At 46.5% G+C, this 16,719-nt stretch overlaps 1 long non-coding RNA gene across 1 annotated transcript in view; it reads right to left on the bottom strand.

Annotated features, from left to right (window-relative positions):
* Nucleotides 1-16,719, bottom strand: part of LOC138848933 (uncharacterized) — a 20,162-nt gene continuing 3,443 nt past the window's right edge. The window contains exons 2-3 of the long non-coding RNA XR_011387120.2: nucleotides 3,160-3,358; nucleotides 1-538 (exon numbers count right to left, since the gene is read on the bottom strand). This is a non-coding gene — a long non-coding RNA (uncharacterized LOC138848933). The remainder of the gene's footprint in view (nucleotides 539-3,159; nucleotides 3,359-16,719) is intronic.

The raw sequence follows: 16,719 nt of genomic DNA on the forward strand, positions 1-16,719 counted from the left end.
TTGCAAGAGTAATATATGGTTGGAAGCTTTTAAAACAAAAATTACTTACCAAAGAGCCTTCCCTTGAGAAACTCAGAGTGTGTGGGATGCAGGAAAGAAGCTCTCTGGTTTCCTAGAACTCAGTCAATTTAGAGAGAAACCAGGTCAAGCTACAGGCTCCCAGAGGACAAGGCAAGAGCAATGGGAAGAAAAGTTCAACCTCCAGCAAGAGGAGAGACGTTTGATGCCGCTGGTGCTCGCGAAGAGTGAGAGACGTCTAGCATGAAAGCTGGAGAGTGAATTCTTGTCGTGCAGCTTCTTGCAGAGCTGACGTTCCACAAAGACACACAGTCCCAACACTCTGCAAGGTGGGAAAAAAAGGGGCTGTGCATGACAGCCAAACACCTCTCAAAGTCAGAAAATCCATGATGATGTTCCAGTAAAGGCTCTTCTGGCTTCAAAGGAAAGAGCCTCTCTCCAGCTTGTTCAAGGGAAGACAGAGACTGTTGAAAGGGTACCAGCAGGGTATGTGGACTCACAGTGCAGGTGTCACAAGACCCTGGAACAGGAAAGGCAAAGCCTTTTGGATCCATAATCATTCTCCCTTGTCTCAGCTGAGTTCCATCTTCCTTACCTGCTTCTGAATATTTGTTCTCATTGCCCTTGTCTCAGTATCTCAGCCTCCTAATACTTCTCAGTGTTACCACCAACCAATCCTTCCCTCTGTGCCTTTCATTCACGTTTGTGAGAGAGAGAGCCTGCATGGCCCAGCCTCCAGCATGGCTGTCCTACCCTGAACCAGTCTCAGTGATGGAACAGGGAGAATACAAACCATGGCCCCACCACCCGAGAACAGGGGCAGAACAGGCAGGCACCATTGCGCCTGTCACAAAGAGCAAAGAGGAATACACCAAAGGGGGAACCCAAGGTCATCTTTAAAAGAGTGAACACTCTCCACTACCCACAATGAACATGAGAGTTGGGACTTCAGATTAGAAGCTCATATCACAATATGCTGAGAACTGTCACGCATTAGCCTGTTTCATAGACCCACAAGCCCTGCACAGAAGGCTAAATGTCCGCATTGCAGATAAGAGAAAACAAAACAAAAAACAGGTCAAAACAGTAACCCGCCAAGGTCACTCAGCTAACTGGTGGAGGCACTCGGGCCCCACTCTGATCTGTGTGATGCCTAAGCAGTGTGTTCCCAGATGGAGTCAGCAATGCTTTCCTCTGCAAAGGAAGCCAAGTGGAATGCGAGCTAGAAAAGGCCATCTACTCTCCAAATCACCCTAAGTGAGGAAGAAGGGGAAGGGAGAGGAAGACCGGAGGAAGAAAACGGACTCTTTTTTCCCTGAATAACAGGAAAGATGCATGCTAGAGATGTGGAAGACATGAGGTCTGTCTGAGGAAGCTCGGGGGAAGGCACAGGCAGCAGTGAAAAATGAAATGCAAGGCCCTAGAGAAGTACTCACTTTAAAGGAACAATTTTGCTGTTGTTCTTTGTTCTTGTACCAAATGTACCTATAAAAAAAAAAATCCCTGCCGTTGCTGTAGCAACAGAGAGAACCAGATCCCCGGAAGGCCTTTGCCAGGTCAAGAGCCTTGTCATTCATCCCAGCCCCCACCATTTCTATTATCAAGGTGAAGGGCAGAGGCCTGCCCAGACACACACTCGAAATACACAGCAGAAACCCAGACTTCGCTTGGACTGGAAGGAAGAGAAAGTCAGACAGGGCAGCAGGTAGACACTAGCAGCTCTGTCCAGTTACACCTGACGACAGGGACAGAGGCAGAGGCCAAAATCAATGCCCGAAGTGGATCCACAAGGAAAGTAAGAGGAAGCGGAACAAAGAAAAATGCTGAAAGTTAAAACAGGCGTGTGTGAACACACACACACACTCACACACACACACACACATAAATAGAGCAAAGAGAGAAGGGCAAGTGGCCTTTTTTGTTCCCGTGAGAGATATCTGGACTTTGCAGCGAGATCCTGTCTTGGGTCTTTTCCTCGTGTTTGAGCTGCATTGAATGGGCAGTTGCCTGGCATGAAGGTGTTGTGAGTCAGCCGCAGATTGGAGCTCAGTCCCTCTGTCCCTCTGCTCTGCTCTCTGCCAGACCACACAGCCTCCTGCCCTGTTCTGCCAAGCCCAGCTTAGCTCATTGTCCAGGTAACACACTTCAAAGGCACCAGGGTGAGATGGGGCGGGCTGGGCCAGCCTCAGGGTGGGAGTATATCCCAAAAGGCTCAGGCCCAAACACTCCTCATCAATCTTCTGAAGTATCTTCCCTCCCTCTCACTTCCCTGACACTTTGAATAACCCTGGGATGTTAAAACTGGAAAACCCAATTTCTCACTGGGGCTGTCAGCTTCTTTTGCACTATGAGTCTGTGTGGCTTTATTATCGTGGGGTTGACCAGATGTCAGCCAATGTTGCGGCACAGTCCTGCAATAACAGAATTGTGTGATCTTCTCTGGAGTTGGCTGTACACTCTAGGATTGTCAGATGATGGGTGCCTAACTGGTCAGAAAATACAGGGCATCTGTCAAGGTGTGTGTGTGTTGTAGAAATGTCCCCGGGTGTGGGTCTTCCAGCCCCCAAGTTGGTTGCTTGTATCTGTCTTAGGACACAACCTTTGTGCTGCTTTATACTAAATAGATAGATCTGATCCCTCACAGAAAACTGTGACGATCTCTGCAATAAGGAGACATACTTCCATTTGTGTACCCGATAGCACAAAGTGTAGCTAATCCCCTAACACCCTCGTTCAGTGAATGCATTTGCTGCTGGCCTCCCCCGAAACTCTGCAGAACTTGACAATCATGAAAATATAACATGTCCTCCTCTTTTAAATCCTTTCTTGATGGGGTGCAAGCATGAGATCCAGCACTGGGCCCAAGACTCAGAACCTAAGATTAATGTATCATCTGTGTGTAATCTTGGACATGTTGTTTATCCTCTACAGTAATGTTGTCCAATAGAACTTCCTGTTTTATGCAAATGTTCCATATTTGCATTGTCAAATACAGAAGTCACCTCTAGCTATGGAGCTCAAGTTTTGATTTTGTTTCATTTTATTATCTAAATTTTGATAGTCACAAGTGTTAGGTCTGTATTAGCACAAACCTAAGAAATCTCATTTTCCAAAGGAAATCAGAATAAGAAGACCTTTTACCTCTTAGTTTGAGAGGAAGATTAAATGAGACAATTCCTGAGGCTGGCACGGTTGTGCAGTGGGTTAAGCTGCTGCTTGCGATGTCACCATCCTATATTGGAGTGCTGGTTTAAATTCCGTCTACTCCACTTCCAGTCCAGCTTCTTGCTAATGCGCCTGGGAAAGTTGCAGATGGCTCAAGTGCTTGGGCCTTTGCCACCTATGTGGGATAACAGGATGGAATTCTGGGCTCCTGGTTTCAGCCTGGCCCAGCCCTGGCTGATGCAGCCCTTTGGGAAGTGAATCAGGGTCTTCCTGTCTCTCTCTCTCTCTCTCTCTCTCTCTCTCTCTCTCTCTCTTCTCTCTCTCTATCTCTATCTCTATCTCTCACTCACTCACTCAATCAATCATTTGCTCTGACTCAACGCTTTCATTTCTTTCTTTTGCACACACACACATGACACACACAACAACTCCAGATTCTTCAAAAACCCCACAGGATGTGAACATGAATCTTAGAGTCCTACTCTGAAGGCTCAGGGGTTAGAGACTTCATACAGAGTGCACAAGAGATGACACAGGAAGCTGCACACCCAGCAGGTGAGTGACTTGTGCACAGCATTCTCTTCCGATACCACCAAGCCTCCTGCCCAGGGCGCTGTCCCCTCTGCAGACTCTCTCCAGGCACCCTCTGTCTTTCCTCTATCCTTCAGTACTTTGGTCTCCTTCTTTCTCTTTTTTTCCTTAACCAGGTAATTTTGCACCTAAGAATATCCTTTCAGCATTTGTTGTTCTTATTGAATATAAGCCCAAGTGTGATGAAAAATCTCTTTCCCATCCAGTTCTAGATGTAATCTTAAGGAAACTTAAAACTACAGTAATGAAGCAAGATTTGACATCCCAAGCATCCACAAAATTCTAATGGAAGGGGCAGGCTTTGGGCCTAATGCTTAAGTCACCAATTAAGATGCCAACATCCCACATCAGAGTACCTTGCTTCAAGTCTCAACTCTAGGCACTGAATCCAGCCTCCTGCTACTGTAGACCCTGGGAGGCTGTGGTGATGGCTCAAGTACTTGGGTCCCAGCCAGCCACATGCCTGGATTAAGGTCCCAACTCTCAGTCTCATAAAACCAAGTGTTGGGCATTGCGTTGTTGGGAAAGGAACAAGTGTATGAAGATCTCTCTCTCCCTCTCTCTCTCCCTCTCTCTCTTCCTCCCACCCACCCACCTGCCCTCAGGTACAGAGGTAAATAAAATGCAAATGGAATTATTTGTGTGTGGTTCTCAATTCCTTTTCCTAAACACTGAACTGCTGGAGACACATATGTCTCCCCTCACTCTCACCTGCCCTGTGCTGTGTTCCCTGGGTTCTAGTCTTATACCTAGTTCAGCTCTACAAGCTTCTGCAGAGCAAGAACTAGGTCTGATCTTACATACAGTCTCTGGCCTGGAACAAAATCACCTTCTCTCAACTGTTGAAATAAATGGAGGTGATACGAGTGTGTCTTTTCCCTTCTCAAGAACCTCTAGAATCCTTACCAAATCTTAGCCTGGACAGCTCCCCCACTAGACAGCAAGGCTGAGAGCATAGAGCTCCTGAACATGCCCCACACTTCCCAGGAGCAGGTGTAGAAGAAGGGCTTGGACATGTGTGGTCACTGGGTCCCCACCAGTCACCTCTCTGCCATGCTCAGTGACCAGCCCTGGGCCTGGGACACCCCTTGTTCTTGGGAGGAGAGCCCCACATCTGCCTCCTGCCACCTGAGCTCACTATGCTGTTGCCTGACCAGTGAAAGAATGTTGGGGAAGGTAGGGATGTCAGTTCCCTGCCTCCTGCTTCCAAACCACCTCTCTTCTGTCGCACCCTGCACTCCAGCCACACAGATGGCAGAGGGAGGGGGAAGCCATCAAGGAGCAGTTCTTATCAGATTTCCAGGCCTCCACCTGCCCTCACTGACCTCCCCAGGGCCACCCTGAGTCACTGTTGAAGAAGTTCAAAATGTAACTGCATGCTTTTCTGGTGCCCAGGTTAAACCCTTCTAGGCAGTTCCAGGAGTCTGCCATCCCACTTTGTCCATCCCAGCAGATCCAGGTGTTCATTTCTCACAGACCCCACCCTCTGTACCTTGACATGATGACTAGGTCTTCACTTCCCTCATTATGACGAAATCCAACACATTTCATCCCCTCCTGCTCCCCTGCAGCACCTCTCTGCCTATCTGGAAAACTCGGAAGAGGAGGTGGTTGCCTGCCTACCCAGACTCTGAGCTCCTCCACCCACACCAAAAACTGTCTATTCCAGCTCTCTCCCTAGGTCCACCCTCTGCCTTCTCCTAGGGCCATTGGAGTCAGCATTCCCCAGAGAAATGGAGCCATCAGGATAGACACACACATACTTACTCAGGAAGATAAGAGATTTACAATGGCAGTTGGCTCACACAATTATTCAAAGCAGGAAATCCAGAAGTATAATTTAGTCCGAGGCCAAGGGCCTGAGAACTGCACAAGCTGGGGGAGAGTGGACAGCATTAACATCATCCCCAGACTTCAAAAGCCCAAGAACCAGGAATTCCAATACCCAAAGGCAGGACAAGACAGACGGCCCAGCTCAGACACAGACAGAGCAAAGCCATTTCAGCCACTCTTCTGCTCCATCTTCTTCTATCTGGGCCCCCAATGCATTGGACAATGGTAAGGGCAGATCCTCTTTAGTCAGTTCACTGCATCAAATTCTCATGTCTTCCAGGTACACCCTCCAGATACACCCATAAATAATGTGTAACCAGCTCTCTGGGCATCCCTTAACCCAGGAAATTTGACGAAAATTAGTCAACCCAACCAGTAATCCAGTCTGCCCACCTCTCTTCTCTCTGCCAAGGACAATCTCTTGGATGAACTGGTCTGTACTGATGATTCTGTGTGGTGACTTGTGTGACTTCTACCCTCAGCAGTCCACTGCACTCCCTCTGAATCAGAGCCTCAGTGACTGTTCTTCACCAGTCTGGCTGCTCCAGGCTGCTCCAGGCTGGCTGGCAGATTAGCATGGTGGTTAAGTGTGGAGACTATCAACTCAAACAGCTTAAGCACAGAGCCCAACTCCTCTTAGTAGTCATGTGATCTTGGGCTAGTTTTCCAAAGCGGTCAATGCCTCAGTTTCCTCAATCATAAAGTGAAGCTAAAAGTATACTTCCCTTGTAAGACTACAGAGATAATTCAGTGAAATGATGCATGTCAAGTGCCCAACATATAATACATCTTCAACAAAAGTAGACCCACTGAGGCAGACTTTTGACCTAGTGATTAAGGTACTGGTTAAAAGGTTCACAACCCATATCAGAGTGCCTGGGTTCAAGTCCCAGCTCCAACTCATGACTCTAGCTCCCTGCTAATGTAGACCCCAGAAGGCAGCAGTAGTAACTCAAGTGATTGGGTTCCCGCCACTCCCATGGAAGACCTGGATTGAGTTCCTGGCTCTCAGCTTTTACCCAGCCTAATCCTGGATGCTGCAGGCACCTGGGGTGTGAACAAGCAGGTGGGAACACTCTCTCCCTCCTTACCGCTCTTTCAAATAATAGTTTTCTTCTTTCTTTGTAAGTGTCCCTAGCTTCAAAAAGCAGAGACTCAGACTGCCTTTGCTTTGTTCCCCTGGATATCCCCTCCTTCTCCTTTCTAGCAGTGGTTTACACTGCCCAGGTCAGTTCAGATCCAGGTGCCCTTCTCTGCATGTTCCCTCTGGCTGCACCAGTTAATATTGCCAGGCTTTGGGGACTGATCCCAGATCTGTACCACCAACCCTGCCACCTCGTCTGTGCTCAGCTGCTTTACCTGGATGGTCCCTCTCCACCTCCTTTTCTCTACCTTTCTCTTTGCACCTCCTACCCCATCCTCTCAGATCTCAAACTCTGGAAACTGCAATTTATTCACCCTCCACTGACCCATGTTCCCCAAATATTTTTATTGGTCTCCAAATTCTTCCTCCATAATATAAGGAGAAATCACCTATTACCCTACATATTACTCAGAAACTAAGTGAATTTTTAATACATAAAAAGAAATATGCTCCATGAACCTAACATTGTACCTGAAGCTAAAGAGTCATGTTTTCATTATATCTTACAACTTAGTCAATGAGGCTAGAAGGAGCAAGTAGAACTATATAGAAGTGTCAAGATGGCTTTGGAGTGATGGCTGTTAAACCTGAGGGATATTTTCACATCTTTTTGGAATTTACCATAGTGAAAAGCTTTTTTTAATCAAATTAGATAACCAGTCAAATCTTGGAAGGAAGGAAGGAAGGAAGGAAGGAAGGAAGGAAGGAAGGAAGGAAGGAAGGCTGAGGAAGGGTGAGCTGATACTCCCTTCCCAACCCCAAAGGTTAACAATAGACACAAAGTGAATTTCAACTGCCCCTTTATGCACCCCATGTGCCCTCATGTGTATCCCATTCTCCACCCAACCTGCACCCTTCCTGGTTTTTGCCAGACCTGTGCACAACTGTAACCTCGGTTCTTCAGCTGTGAGAAAATAGGTAGGTGGATGGATAGATACAGATGTACACATGCGATGCCAGCCAGTCAGGAATTAATAGGATCTTTTATAATTAATTGTATTGTTCTTTGCCACTTCTTTTTGGGGAGAGGTGGGGGGTTGGATCCAGAGACCACAACAGAGCTCTTTGGCATCTGACAGCTCACCTTTAGGTCTCTAGAATACAGAGCATCCTCTCGCCACATTTCACATTGCAATTTTTTCCAGAGTCCAAGTTGTATGGGGCCCCTGACACACTTTCAGACCAGGAACTATCTGATTCCAGTGATCGGCTCATTTGTGTCTTAACTGATGCCTTCTGAACATGGGACCCATTGCATCAGATGAAGAGGGTGTGCATCACACCTTTCTGGGGACCAAATAAATCCCTTTACCTGTCCAGCTTGGTGACTCCTCATTTAGAATCTGGCTCCTTTTTTTTTTTTTCTTTGACAGGCAGAGTGGACAGTGAGAGAGAGAGACAGAGAGAAAGGTCTTCCTTTTGCCGTTGGTTCACCCTCCAGTGGCCGCCGCGGCCAGCGCGCTGCGGCCGGCGCATCGCACTGATCCGAAGCCAGGAGCCAGGTGCTTCTCCTGGTCTCCCATGGGGTGCAGGGCCCAAGCACTTGGGCCATCCTCCACTGCCTTCCCTGGCCACAGCAGAGAGCTGGCCTGGAAGAGGGGCAACCGGGAAAGAATCCAGCGCCCTGACCGGGACTAGAACCCTGTGTGCCGGCGCCGCTAGGTGGAGGATTAGTCTATTGAGCCAGAATCTGGCTCTTAACCTTTAGAACCAACAATAGTCCTCACTGGTTTCCTCCCAGGCTCACAGAGTAAAGTATCATTTGCTTCAAACTCAGGCCTGACCAAGATCAAGCCTTAGGAGATGCTCAGGGTGGACGCCTGCCCTCTCCAGCACAGGCAACTCTGCCCGCAGCCACTGCCCCCTGCCGCCCTTTACCATCTGGTCGGGTGTCTAACTGACTGTGGAGAGCGGGTCAGTTAGCACAGAAGTAATAGCTATCAACAAAGGAAATGAAAATGTTTGGTTTCTTTTCTTTTGCCTTCAAAACTTTGGCAATCTAGAAAAGATAATAAGGGATTGAGGATACTATTGAGTCATCAAAAAAAGAAAAGGAAGAGCAGGAAAGAAAGAGACTTCATTTATCCCCAAGCAGTCACCAAATGCCTGCCAAATGCCTGTTGCTGTTCTAGGCAGCAGGCTACCCCACAGAGAACAGAGCAGCCCAACTGAAGGCATTTTCTTTCCAGGTTTAAATCGGGCCTGGAAAGACTACAGAAATAATGGTGTGGATCTGAAAAATCTGGTTATAAATGTACCATGTAAAGGTGGTTAAAGAAGGCATTGTGAATTATAATCATTCTAACAACCACTTGAGTGTATTATGGGTTGAACTGTGTCTCCCAAAATTCATGATGAAGTCCTAGCCCTGAGCACCTGAGAATGTGCCCTTGTTTTGAAAAGTGCTGCTGCAGATATACTTAGTTAAGATGAAGTCATAATGGAGTATAGTGGACCCTTAATCCAAGAGGACTGGTGTCCTTTTAGAAAAAAAAAAAAAGAAACTATTGCTTAATGGGTTAAGCTTCTGCCTTCAATGCCAGCAACCCAAATGGGCACCAGTTTGAATCCCAGCTGCACCACTTCTGATCCAGCTCTCTATTAATGCATCTGGGAAAGCAGTGGAAGATGGCCCAAGTGCTTGGGCCCTTGCACCCATGTGGGAGTCCCAGATGAAGCTCCTGGCTCCTAGCTTTGGATCAGCCCAGCTCCAGCCATTGCAGCCATTTGGGGAGTGAACCAACAGATGGATGATCTCTCTTTCTCTGTGTCTCCTTCTCTCTAACTCTTTCAAGTAAATAAATAAATTTTTAAAGGAGAGAGAATGTGTATAAAATGCTTTGCACAAAGTCTGGCATGAAGTAAATTTTTATATGTTATATATAATAAAAAGTATTATTAATGTTATGAAAGAGAGAGAGTGGCATTCAAAGTACATGGCCTAGGGAGCCCTGCCCTCCAAAATCAACCTGTTCCAGTTGGGTAAATATCTCCATCCACTCAGTCTTTCAATTCTTGCTGCAAACAGATGTTGGCATTTTTGGTTGGCTTGTGGTTAAGACACTTCCATTAACTGCCTGCTTGGTAGTCAAATTGGTGCATTTATTCCAATTCTACATCTATAAAATCAGAAAGAACTGGTAAGTCATGATGTTTGTGTTGTATAAAGCACTTCCTGCTTCCTCATTTACAAAGATATCAGAAGCCAACTCTCCTGGCCCCATGACAGCTCTGTGTGAAACCCCCAATATACCCAATCCCCCCCGTCCGCATACACATCATCCATAATAAAATAGACTGTTTATATGTCTTATGTTTACTTCATATGTGGTTTTAAAAATATTTAGTTATTTATTTGAAAGGTAGAATGACAGAAAGAAGGAGACATACATACATAGAGAGAGAAAAAGAGAGAGAAAGAGAGAGAGATCTTCCATCCACGGGTTTACTCCCCAAATGCCCAGAACAACCAGAGCTGGGCCAGGCCAAAGCCAAGAGACAGGAATTCCGTCCAGGTCTCCCATACTGGCAGAAACTCAAGTACTTGGGCTATCAACCGTTGTCTCCCAGGTGCATTTGCCAGAAGCTGGATCAGAAGCAAAGACAGAATTTGATCCCAGGCACCCTGGTATAGGATGCAGGCATCCCGAGCAGTGTGGCTGCACCCGTGCATCACAACACCCACTCAGATGTGTGTTTTTGTCCAAGTCTTGTCACTCGGCTGCATGCAGATTCCTTCCTCCCGCCTGGAAAGGAACTCTCAGAGGACAGTTCCTAAGTCTGTTTAAAAGCCCGTTAACAGCCCAATTAGATTGAAAGACTTTGCAGTCCTTCCAACAAATCAAGATTTGATTAGGACCTCTACAGGTAAGTTTCTTGAAGTTCTAGTCAACTCAGGGGTCTGTGAAACTGTGAACACAACTCTGTGTTCATGGTCAGGTGTCTGCATTTTTGGCATTCTTAAGGAGGTGACATATGTGACCCTGAGCTAGGCAAGCAATACTGAATACTACTCATGCACTCTTCAAGCAGAGAGCCATCCAGAATAAGAGGGGGGAAAGAGAGCAAATGACCAGAGCAGTGTTTTTTGTATTCTCTACAAGTTGTATTGCTGGGGGGGGGGGGGGGGTGTGACTTTGCTAGTAGTCTCAGATATTAAATGTAGTTTAGGTTTAATCTTTAGATTTAGGAGATGTTTTCCGTTTTCAAAGGCATGGGATCAGGGAAACACTGCTTGCATTGTCATTTGCTAATGAGCTGAGGAGCAGAAGTGGGATTGATCCCGAGACAGTATATGAGGGCTGAGCGAAGGCTGGGTGCCATGGTGCCATAGGTCAGAAATGAAGGTTTTGCAGAGCCATCCTGTTTTGCAAAGGATTCAAGGTGTTTTCATAGAGCATTTTGATTCTGCTCCACTTTTGTATTTCAAAATAACTTTTAAACTACTATGTAAGACATGACTCCACTGGAGTTTTTTTCTTAAAAGTAGAGTAGGACAATTAAATCATTAAATGGAACATCAGACATGTATACGCCAAACTCGAAAACTGCACTGTAACAGTTAAACTACAATCACAGAAAAAGTAGTGATTTATTTTCCCCCAAACTTCAGCCAAAGATCAACCAAAACACTAAATTAATGTTTTATTTTTGCATCCCTAGATGTGCAGGTTTGGTTAAGTTATTTATATATTTGTTGGATTTTACAATGAGATAAGCATATGAAGCTTATACTTTAATATGTTTGTACTTATGCTGGTTGCATTATAATTAACATATTTTAACTGCAACGATAGAGATCTGTTATAGTTTATTTTTATTTTTAGGTCCATAAGTTATTCACATTTGAGACATACAGAATTGACCGTACTAGTATAGAAAAGGACAAAATACAAAACATCAATGTGGGGGCCAACATTGTGGCGCAGCAGGTAAAGCTGCTACCTGCAATGCCAGCATCCCATATGGGCACCAATTCAAATCCAGGCTGCTCTACTTCCAATCCAACTCTGTTAATGGCCTGGGAAAAGCATCAGACAATGGTCCAAGTGCTAGGACTCTTCCACCCATGTGGAAGACCCAGATGAATCTCCTGGCTCCTGGCTTCAGCCTGGCTCAGCCCTGGCAATTGTGGCCACTTGGAAAGTGAACCAATGGATGAGATCTCTCTCTCTCTCTCTCTCTCTCTCTCTCCCTCCCTCCCTCCCTTCTTTCTGTGTAACTCTGACTTGCAAATAGATAAACATATCATTTTTAAAAAATCAGAAAATATCAATGCAGACATTGCCAATAGTCAAAATGATACAGAGATATACCTTGGCATTTAGGATTTAGGAAGATGTCAAAATAATTAGAGGATGGTAAATGTTTTCCATCCAAAAAAATCATTTATTAAGTGCCTCTGTACCAAGAACTATACCCGGGCTCATAGCCAAGAGGTCGAAACAGAAGGAAAAGCAGAAACAAGAAAAAAGGTGAACAAGACCCTGTGCCTTCAGTATGTTATGCCCAGTGGGGAAGACAGGGCTACACCAGGTAATACTGATTAAGCACTACCAAGGTTTACATAAAGTGCCTAGGCAACCCTATGGTGCAGGCAGTATTATTCTCCTATTTGAGCTATGAATACACAAAGGACCCTGTGAGCACCAGCTAGGAGCCCTTAGGAAATCACACGAGGGAAGCAGCTAAACTTTGCAAACTAGATGTGATTCTAGCCGAGTCTTTAATAATGACTGGGAGCTTACCAGGCAACACGAGGGAAAAGGTGCTCCTGTCTGATGGAAGCTTGTGCCAAGGTGGAGGTGCCAGGGAAAAGCACTGTTTCTCTAAGGAATGGCACAAGGGTCTAGATTGGTCAGGCTGAGAACACAGCAGAGGCAGCTGCTTTGAAGAGGTTCAGGTCTATCTCGTCAGCCCCAGTCATGGATCCAACCATGTCTCTGAACCTTTCCATTCCGGTAGACAAAAGTGTTTTCTGGTGGTGTATAAACCAGGCTCACCTCCTCCAGCCAGGGTCACTACCAAACACAGCCATACAGACTGTGTGCTGCACAGCAAGAGCCCCAACTAAGTGATGCCACTCACACAGCCTGCACATTCATTTTCACAATGGGTAAGTCTGGTTTCTGTCGCTCTGAGAGGGGGAAAGAGAAAGAGGAGAGAGAAAGGGAGACACAGAGAGAGAGAGAGAGAGAGAGAGAGCTTATCAGATGCAAAACACCTGATACTGGGTACTACATGGAAAAAGATTTATTTGTCTCATGATTTGGGTGACTAGAAAGTCCAAATAGCATAGCTCTGGCATCTATGAGGGCTCTCCAACTGCACTGCAACCTAGTGGAGAAGTAGAAAGGGAGTAGTTGCGCACAAAAGGGAACAAGCAAAAAGGTGACCTCATTCCGTAAACACTCCTTCTCAGGTAACGAATTCAGTGTCACAAGGGGGAAACTAACCCCTGAGACCTAACTCACTCCTAGGCAAAAACCATGAATCCTTCCTAAAGATGCAAGTATGTCCCATAAGACACTCACCACCTCAATGGCATTTACAGACGGGATCAAGTTCCCAGCACATGGACCTGTGGGTGACAACTACCGCAGGCCATCCCTGGGCAGTGAAGTGTCTTGTCCTAACAAAATCTGTGTTTTACAGGTGCCTTCTGTTGAACCATAGAAAACTACCTAGCAGAAGGACATCTGCAAGGTATTCCACACAAAGGTGCTCCCATGCAACAGTGGTGGCAACTTTGTTCTTCCCACTTCTCCATGCTTAACTGTGATGAAACATCAAGGCCAACCACACACTGTGCATTTTATTTGGCCTTGTGAGGGCTCAAATGCATCAGATTAAACCTGCCTCCAAGCCCATGTAACACTCTTCTGTCTCTTCTTATTCCATGTGATTTTGTCTTCCCTACCCACTCCACGCCAACACCTCCTGGATCTGGACTTACTAACTGCTGTCTTCTAAGTCACAACAGATCATTTTCCCTAGTTAATGTCGTTTTCCAAAATTCATGCACTGCTTCCAAGCTGCCCAGGGCAGGAACATGCCAGATCCCATGATTAAGAAGACAAAAGGTCTCCAGCCAGAAACCATATTTATGGAGCCCTCTCTGTCCACCCCCCGCCCCATCTGTCTGGAATTGCTCCAAAAGCCTCCTAAACATCAATCCATAAAACGATTAACTTATGTACTGCCCACATGGGGCACAAATCACTCTGACTCACAGCTGGCTCTTGATGCTGTAACAGCCAGCCTTGGGGTCAACATAGCCCCTAGTTAACTTGCCAGTACAGCACCACGACAAAATTAACTCTAGGGTAGCACGTGCTCTGTCTGTCCTGCAAGAAAGCTCCTACCAGGCCCAGAAAAACACTGTGGGGAAAGGATATAGCATCTGATGAGTGGCTTCCTCTTAGAAGAGAGGAGGGACGGTAGGATGGAGCACCTCCAGTGAACTGTTACCTGTAACACTGTGTTTCTTTCTAACAAAATCTCTAGCAGCAAGGGCAAAATGTTACCATGCATTAAACAGCTGGTGAGTGGAAGATAACTTGTTATGTCATCTTCTGCTTTTTGTTTGAAATGGCCCAGGTCCTTGGACCCTGCACCCACATGGGAGACCAGGAGAAGCATCTGGCTCAAGGCTTCGGATCAGTGTGGTGTGCTGGCCGCAGCGGCCATTGTGGGGTGAACCAACAGAAAAGGAAGACCTTTCTCTCTGTCTCTCTCTCTCACTGTCCACTGCCTGTCAAAAACAAAACAACAACAACAAAAAAAGAAATACACCATAATTAACATTGTCAAATGTTTAAGCAGGGAAATTCTGATAGACTTAAAGTCACAAAGTTCTGACCCAGCCTTCTTCTCAGAGGAGAGGGAGCAGGCATGAAGGTAGCTGCTGGTAGGACTTGGAGGAGCTGGCACCTCTGGCTGGATGAGCATTGTTTAGGCACAAGCAGCTGTGGTGCCGAGACTGGGGCAGCACATACGTGACACAGAATCTGTCCCTCCTCCCACGCCCAGATCCCATTGTTGAACAGGGCTACCACGTTCTGCGGCTTCCTCTGTGGAAGACAGCCTTTTTAATGATGTATCTATTCTGCCACCTAGCCTTCGGCACAGTCACTGCAACAGCCCTGTAGTTGTGTGTCCCTCTCCTGCAGAGACCATAGTGTCCCCAGACATCCCGCACGTACGGAGGGACCTAAACAACTGGGGGCTTTGCTTCTTGAAGATCATTGTTGCTTAGTTTGGGGCCAGGATGAGGGAACAGCATGAGTACGCCTCATCTGTGCTGGCTCCAGGGAAGAACCTGAAGTCGAGGTCCTGAGGATGCAATAAAAAGCATAAATAAGCACGTTTGAGAGAAGGATGAGCGCAATGCAGAGCTGAGGATAAAGATAAGACCCTTAGCCAACAATTCTCCCCTCTAGTCAGAAGGCTCCATAATACTTTATGTCATATTCAAGTCTGGCTTCCTCAAACTATGCTATCTGGTATAGTCCTTGCCTTGCAAATCACTTAGGAACTCACAGAAAGGGACCCCAGGCAAGGACTCTTCAGCTGTAAATGCTATCTCACCTATGAAAGGCTGCACAGATCTTTCACTTGGTTGCATTTCTTAAACCTTGGTTTTGATACACAGTTCATTTTTAAAGAAAAAAAAAAAAGAGTGATCCCTGAGCAAGTGAGACATAAATGGGTGACACTCGATTCCTACTTCTCCAAGTAAGACTTAGTTGAATGGAGTCAAAGCTGCTCTTTGCCAGAGTTGGAAAGCTCACAGCTGCAAAAGCAAGTCCACAGCAAAGGAAGTCCTGGGGCAGGGTACCTGGCCTCTGACATTAGCATCTGCCAGGAATAAATGAGCCCCTCCCAGCCAAACTCATGGAAGAAAAACTATGCTGTTTTCCAAAGCAATCTTCTAAAGAGGGCTGTGAACAGAATGGAAGGGGAGCATAAACAGAATCAGGAAAGGATCATGGACATCCCCACTTCCCCCTACACCGTCGTAACAGAACCAACACACTCCCCTTCCACTGTCATGCTCTGATTATGAGAAGCAAAGCTCATCTAGCCAATTCCCCATCTTTGGACCAAGCCACTTTAGACAATCTCAGGTGACTGAGAAAGCTTCTCTCAGCCCCTCTCCCAGAGCCTACCCCAGCAGCCCCAATTCCTGAATCCCTCCTCACATAAGTCCCTTTCAAAGTTGGGACAAAGAGTGCCTGCCTAGCAAGGACACAGTAGCAGAGGAACCTCTGCGGGAGGCCCCACCCACCTCCTACCACACTCTGCACCTTCCTTCTCCTTTCCTCATCCATCCCCTCTTCTTTTATCCGAGCCTCAGGAAGAAGGCCACCTCTCTTGGAATACAAAGGGCCTGGAAATAGGCCACTCACGTTCCTTGAGAAGGAGCACCACCCTTTCCCCATCCAAGCTGGCTTCTGCAGGTGCACCTGGAGTAGACTGAACCAAGGAGGTTCAGAAAGAGGAGCAGGAACTGGAACCCCCATTACACACCACTCTGCCAGTCTGAACTTGACACAAAAGAAAAAAATGACCCCTGATCTCCCTCACTTCTCACCAAGCTTTCAGGTATCCATTTGAGTCGCAAGGAGACTTGTGTGACTTTTTTTTTTTTTTTAAATCGTTACTCGGGAAGTCTCCCTCTCCCAGCCAACACCTAAAACCCCTTTGGCAACAGGAGCTGAAGCACCACTTTAAACTTCAGGCTTGTTTTAAAATGTGCCTTTTGGCAAATAGATAAGTGAGAAAAAGATCGGGATCTGGGGGGTGTTAACAGCACCAGGCGAGATTCTCCTGAACCGAACTAGCAAGAGAAATATTTTCTTCAAGGCAGCCGGCCAGGAAGAATTCTTATCATAGATAAGGGTGCAGTCTAGTGGCAAACTTCGTGAAATGCAACAGCCCCTTCTCCAAAGCAAAGTTAGAGCCCA

The sequence above is a fragment of the Oryctolagus cuniculus genome, chromosome 3 (genome assembly GCF_051225735.1).
Source record: "Oryctolagus cuniculus isolate XC-2025 breed Fujian yellow rabbit chromosome 3, ASM5122573v1, whole genome shotgun sequence".
Lineage (NCBI taxonomy): Eukaryota > Metazoa > Chordata > Mammalia > Lagomorpha > Leporidae > Oryctolagus > Oryctolagus cuniculus.